Source organism: Vanessa tameamea, chromosome 23 (genome assembly GCF_037043105.1).
Source record: "Vanessa tameamea isolate UH-Manoa-2023 chromosome 23, ilVanTame1 primary haplotype, whole genome shotgun sequence".
Classification (NCBI taxonomy): domain Eukaryota; kingdom Metazoa; phylum Arthropoda; class Insecta; order Lepidoptera; family Nymphalidae; genus Vanessa; species Vanessa tameamea.
In genome coordinates this window covers 3,164,861-3,172,148 of record NC_087331.1, presented here as the reverse complement: position 1 = coordinate 3,172,148, position 7,288 = coordinate 3,164,861, and positions in this window count along the sequence as shown.

Genomic DNA, 7,288 nt, shown 5'->3' with positions numbered 1-7,288 from the left:
TTTTTAAGAAGTTTATAAAAAGTTCGATGCGAAGAACATATTTTGTAAGGCAACGAAGAGACTTACCAACATACATTCCCTGAGACTGAGAACAAATAGAAGAGGCTTAGATCAAATAAGAACATAATATGTATTACAAAATAATATTAAGAACAACAGTGGCGGTCATTGCAAAAGTGGATAGCGTACAAAGATATTTATTACTACAGCCTGTATAATATAAAAATATCAAATTTCAAAACTATATTAATAATATAAGAGTTTAATAATAGCCTTACTTAAAATAAATACATATATTTACCTTTTTAAAATAGCCATAATTTAAATGTGGAAAGGTTAAATGATCTCTATATTCCGTATCAACTATATGCCACTTTTGTTCTGACAGCCATAATTGACAACTGACATATATATAATTAAATGTGATATAAATACAAATGACAACCGTATTTTAAGAACATTAACAAAGGAAATACATTCCCGCCTCTTGTTTTAATAATTTTGTCTCTGCCAAAAAAACAGCTTTAAAAATATATCCCCTTTGTTATATCGTAATTATTTTGAAGACGGTACGCATCTCTATTATTAATATTAATTCGAAAACCACCAAAGATGTAATAGTTTTGCGTACTTACCTTGATTCCAAATATGGCAGAGACTTAACAACCAAGACTTCAATAAGGCTGTGAAACAACTTGATTCGGTTCGGCTAAGTTTTATAAACAATGTGAAAATATGAGTAATTGGATAAATCAGTTGACAGATAATAGTATAACAGATCGGTCGTTCTCATTTCAAATAAATAACTTTTCTATAGCAAATCATGTAAAAATATTATCGGCTTTACTTGTAAACTTTGTATAGCGGTCTGGTTTGAACAAACATAGATTTATCTCTTTCTATCATTATTGGTTTGATATTCGAAAGAAGAATACATCATTGTTTAAATAATCAGCCGTAAATATGCAGCAAATTAACGTTAGCTGGTTAACTGATTTCTTCCAAAACTATCAAAAAACGAAGGGCATGAACATTTTTCAACCCACCTCAATTAATTAGTAACGAATTTTACGATATCAACGAGACGAACTTTAGTGCTTATAATTATAAGCTTATGCCCTTAGTTGTACTATTCATTATGCTACGCTGTGACAATGTTGCCATATTGCAAATAAATCTATTTACATATTTTCTCTTAAACATTTCGCGAAAAATACATGAAAAAATCTTTGAAGAAATTTAATTCACAGTGTATTGCCATTAAAATTATTTTATTTTATTACCAATTGACAATAAAGTGTTCAAAGGTGTATCGTTGAGTTAAGTTTCGAAATTTCTTCGAAGTATTCACTTGAATCTGACGTTGTCACTGCGCGGGTACTAATGGATATAGCTAACCGAATTGCCTAGAATTAGATCAAAATTGTTGTACTTATGCATCTTCTAGTGATAATAAAGGGAATGTGGAGGAGTATTAGGAACAACAAGTGTTAAAAGCTGTTATCAGAGTGTGTTAAGAGGCTCACTTTCAATTTTTTTTTAATCTATGATTTAATTGTAACAGATTATGAAGCGTTGACGAGAGTGAGCCTATTTTGTATAATATTTTTTGAGAGTTTATTTATGTTTTAAGATCTTAAAAGTATTGTATACATCGTTTCGAAATTATTGAATTGACTATTCGCATTTTATGTCAATGTTTTGATTCCATTTTCGATTTGATGTTTCATGTGATCGGTGTTTTGTCATTGTCTCTATTTGCATCGTAGTTTGTGCATTATTATAGTAAGTGACATAGTTACTAACGCATACAAATGTTCACTTACCCCACCTTGACCGCTTGTATGTTAGTAGATATATTCAAATGTATGTTTCTATTATTAATATTAAATTTTATCAGATTTATATATTTACTGATTTCTGATGCGCATTTAACAGTTTCTTGGAACCTTATAATAATCAAATAAACAATGTATCTTGTTTATAGCGTTTGTTTGAATAAACATGTACAACAATAGTTACTTTAAAATGGTATTGAGTTATAACTAAGTTGTTTATATGAAAATTATCGAATCTACTTCGTATTGGTAACATTTAATAGAAAAATTATTCAATAATTAAAATTATATTTTTTCAATTCACTCGTTCGTCTCGTTCAATTTTAATCGATTTTATTACCTTTTTATCTTTTCTGCTACACGACATACTAATAAATATTTATTATATATTATTATTACTATATCTTTTAAATTTGTAATTTCAATTGAAATGTCATAATATTAAAAACTTGTAACATTTTTATTCGTACTTTACTTTTATGGTAACTTTTAATATTGGTTAATCGTAATTTATTATTATAACTACTACACATTAACATATTTCTAACTTAAACATTAATTTTTAATACTTATTTTTTTGCTTAACTCTTTCTATCCGAGTGAAAGGATTATAATATAAAGAATATTTAAAATAGGTATATTATGTCACTTCTTCAAGATTGACTTCTATTATTTATATATTTTAATGTTAATATTTAATTATAATTATAGGTAAATATATTTTAATTATCTCGACTTAAAAGAAATAAAATTTGGATTTAATAATAAACATCATATATTGAGAAAATTTATGTGTAATTCATAAAACGCAAAAAGGTTGAAACCTTTGATTGTATTTTCTTTAAAAAAAAAAACAAATAGAATTTGTAATTCAAGCAAACCGTTAAAGTCGCATCTGTACAGTTTAAATGAATATTAACTAAGGCCTGTACTTACCTTCTTTACCTTCATTGACAGAACCGTTAAAATTCAATGTATTTTTTCTATATTATAATATTATAATTCATATATGTCACTTATAAATATATTCGTATGTGTAGCATATAGTTGTTTTATTTTTTATCTAAAACTAGCGACTCGTAAAAACTAAAAGATATAAAATGGTTATTGTGGGTTATCCCTATGATACAAACATATATATATTGCGGACTTTTTTGTAGACCTGTTTAAGGTTTTCAATACTGTAGTACAATTTTGATCTATCTTGTAGGGTTCATCCAGCGTTTTGTTAAACGGTATTGAAGGTGTATGTAGTGCAACACCTCTTGTAACCTCGATGTATAAACTTTCACCTCTATCGGTCAAATGGCGTCGAAATCTATTAATCCCTACCAGATATAACAATATACATTATTGTAAATGACTTACGATCAAGTTTTTGAGAATATTATATTTCCTTATCACACATCGTAAATATTAACGATAGGAGGTACCCAGATTGAGAATATTTAAATTTGGAAATAAATACGTCATGAAATATGCGTATTAAAATTTTACTTACTACTTTACTTTATTGTGAAACTTACCGTTGGTTACCTACAGGTTCGTATTAATATTTTAATTTACATATTCTCTGTGAAACTTACCGTTGGTTATCTATAGGTTCGAATCTAGTCCGTATTGGCATCAACGAATAAGTTAATATAATTTATCTCATGCCAGACTCTGGTGTATTTTCTGGGCGCCAATTCTACTAACAAAGTTTAAGTTAGAATGCATGCATCTTAAGTCTTAACCGATTATTGCGGGTCCAAACCCAGGCTAGCACCACTGAATTTTCACGTGCTTAATTTGTGTTTATAATTCATTTCGTGCTTCGCGGTGGGACGGAAAACATCGTGAGGAAACCTGTATGTGTCTATTTTCGAAATTTTGCCACATGTGTGAACCAACCTGCCTTGAAGCAGCATGGTGGAATAAGCTCCAAATCTTCTTAAAAGGAAGAGGAGGCCTTAGCTCAACAGTGGGACATTTAGGGGCTGTTACTAATTCTACTTTTTAATTATCACTTCATCTCAATTGAATCAAACGTAATCGTTTGCCAATCAGTCGTTTTTTCTGTTCTACTAACAACAATCCAGTTGCAGTTCAGTTGAAGTTAGATCGGAATAAAATCGGGATGGTATTATAACCGATATAAATAAGTAGAATTAATCCTCAATTACGACGTACCATAACCGTTACCTGTTAGCAGAATTGGGCCCCAGGTGGTTGCTTCACTTTTTTTTATTTGGTCACGATGACAATTCCAACTCCACATTAACAATTTCATAGACAATATAATTTTTATTATACGAAACTAAAGGCAATAACTAATACTTCCCGAAAAAAATGGTGCGGGTATTCAATTCCTCTCACATAATAGTTGGATGTGACGTCACTAATGGTCATAGGTGAGCTTGGCGGACAGTTCCAGCACTAAACATGGCATAGCTTTAACTTGGCTTGGCTCGGCTTAGCATATAGCGTAGCGTTACAAATAATTTCTCAACAATCTTGCTTGAGCATGAATTTCACTTGATAACAACTATTGATGGATGTACTAGGATTTTATAGCACTAGGTCTGTTATACTTTGTTATTCGGAAATTTCAATCGTACGACAGAAATGCAATAATCATTACCCGTCACGTAGTTGGGCTCATTACGTGGGCAACCGATATGGCAGCTTTTATAGCTCTTGTTCATACATTACTTCCTTTTGACCTTAAATCAATGCGTTTTTGTTTCATTCAAATCGTAAATTGTTTGGGGGTGTGGAGGCTGGTTTGAGAACTAAACTAAATTTTGTCTACCTATAAGTAAGTGTTTTTATATTTAGCTTTTTTAATAATAATATTTTACTGTCTAACAGCAATAGGTACTTATATTTAGTATTGTTGCGTTCTCATGTGGAAAGGTGTGTGAGTGAGCCAGTGTAACAGGAGATTAGTTCCCAGGGTTGATGATGTATTGGCACATTCATACATGAAGTTTTTATTCTTACGGTGCGATGGGCGGTGGTGATCAGTGATCACCTACATTGCATATGAGGTTTTGATAATTGTTTTTATTAATATATAAAAAACTTATGAAATGAGGAGATATTTAAGCGACGTAGGTATAGTATAAAAAGTATGTATATGAAAGTTTAATTACTAGTTGTTAATATATCGAGATAAATATTGGATACAAAATAATATTATTTCAGACATTCTTAATTGCAATTGAAACTGTTTTTATCATGTTATACGTGGAAAACTTATTTATATAAATTTAACACAGATATAGTGACAGTTCAGAGGATAACAGTGGTCAGCATTAATGTTATCTATACAGAATGATTTTTTACCATAGATGTTATGCATTATTAACAGAAAATAATTTAAATAAATTTAGCTGAAATTAATATCTAACCAAAAAGGTGTCTGGGATCCATATAAAAATTTCTAGTTATCGCTCGCTGTCTCAATGGAATTTTGGGATTGGCCAGGTTTTAAGCATAAAAAACAGCATACTTATTATGCCTTTCCTTGGAGTTCGAATTGGCTTAATATCAAATTTCATTAAATTCAGTTTGGCTGTGAAAGGGCAACAAACAGACGGAGTTACTTCGGAATTATAATATTAGTAGGTATAGACTAGTATATTTATACTTACTGTATAGTATAGATGTTTTACTTTCCTAGGGCTGTAACGCATCGGGTTGAAGTTTACAAGGTGGTACAAAAAAAAAAAACATTTACAAGATGATTATGTAACATAAATAATAACCGAGCTTCAAGATCAAATATACAAGGCTTTCTAAGTTGCTGTGATTTAATGAATTTACAATAGACAACCCAGTAATTCATCATGAGTCAACAGTCGTAGGACGAAGACAGGTGTACCGTCACGTACGTGGAAATATGCGCCCACAGCGAGCATGAGGTTAAGGTTGATACAGTACTGTATTTATCAAGTAGAAACCTAATGTTGTTTTAAAGACGTAGGTGGTATTATATTATCAGTTATAATTCAATTATATTTCAGTCGAGACAAGATTGTCGGTAATTTGTTTATAAAAGATGTTTATTAAATATTTTTATGTAATATAATAGTTAGGCGGACGGGCAAATGGATCTGATAGTAAGTGGTTACCAACGCCCATAGACATTGGCGCTATAAGGACCTTGAGAGCTAAGAAACTATGTTCCTTGTACCTGTAATTACACTGGCTCACTCACCTTTCAAACTGAAACACATTACGCAACAATACTGATTACTGCTATTTGCTGGTAGAATATCTGATCAGTGGGTGGTACATACCCAGACGGGTTTGCACTAAGCCCTACCACCAAGTAGGTATCATATAATATACGGCGATAATTTTCTCTAATTCTCATTTCAATTTATTTTCGTATAGTTAAGAGAAGGTTCGTTCTTAGACTATTAAATTTAAATTACCTCTAATACATACAATAAATGATTATTCTATAGTAAACATAGGCAAAAATCAGTCAAAATTAACTTTTTTTATATTCTAAATGCATATTTAAGAAGCTGCATTAGCGAATACTAGAAATACCGCTATTCGTTCTATTAAGGTCTTAATCGATAGATGCCGAGTTTAGGCCAGCCAGTGTTTAAAATATTTGAATAATCATTCAAACTTACAATTTACTTTCGTAAATTGATTTTATCCCCTGTTTCAGCAACAGGAAATAAGTAGTTTACTTAAAGTACTTGCCGTTGGTACGCCATTCTAACTAGAGATCCTTGAAACGAAACAAAAATGGTGTCCATTTAAATTTGGTTCTCATAGTAAAATACTCTTAGACAAAGGAAGTGATTGACGTTTTGCTTAAAAACATTACCATTTTCGACCTCAAGGTACTGTTGGGGCGGTCTTGGCGGTGTAATTGTAATACCTACGTACTGAATGTAATGGTACCTTTGTCTAATGTTCACTTGTATTTTTTCATTCGAAAATATGTCTTAATCCCCGTAAATAAGGGCCTAAAAAATGTAAAATATATGACATAAAGCAAAAGAGGTAGTAGAAAAACGACATTGTGTTTCGTGAGAAACTAATGATTCATTAATAGTTGAGGATGCGGCGAAGGATGCTATTCTAACCTTCACCACGCTAAACATGGAGACACTGATAAATGCGTATAATGATGAGAATCGAACGATAGGTAGTAAATACTTACACGGCGAATGAATAACGAAAACTACGAACTTTTGTAAGTTACTTGTACTTATAAATTATGATCAGTGCCTAAGATATTTGTATAAAAAATATTATCAAAATTTATAACGAATGTTTTTAAAATTCGAAGTCGATTCTAAAACAACAAAACTTGATACTTTATTTCATGGTTTTTAGAGATTAACTGAAAAATTAACTAGCTGAAATTTTATATTGTTAGAAATTAGAATTTTTGAATAAAACCTTTATTATTCATATGTATGTGTAATACAAATGTT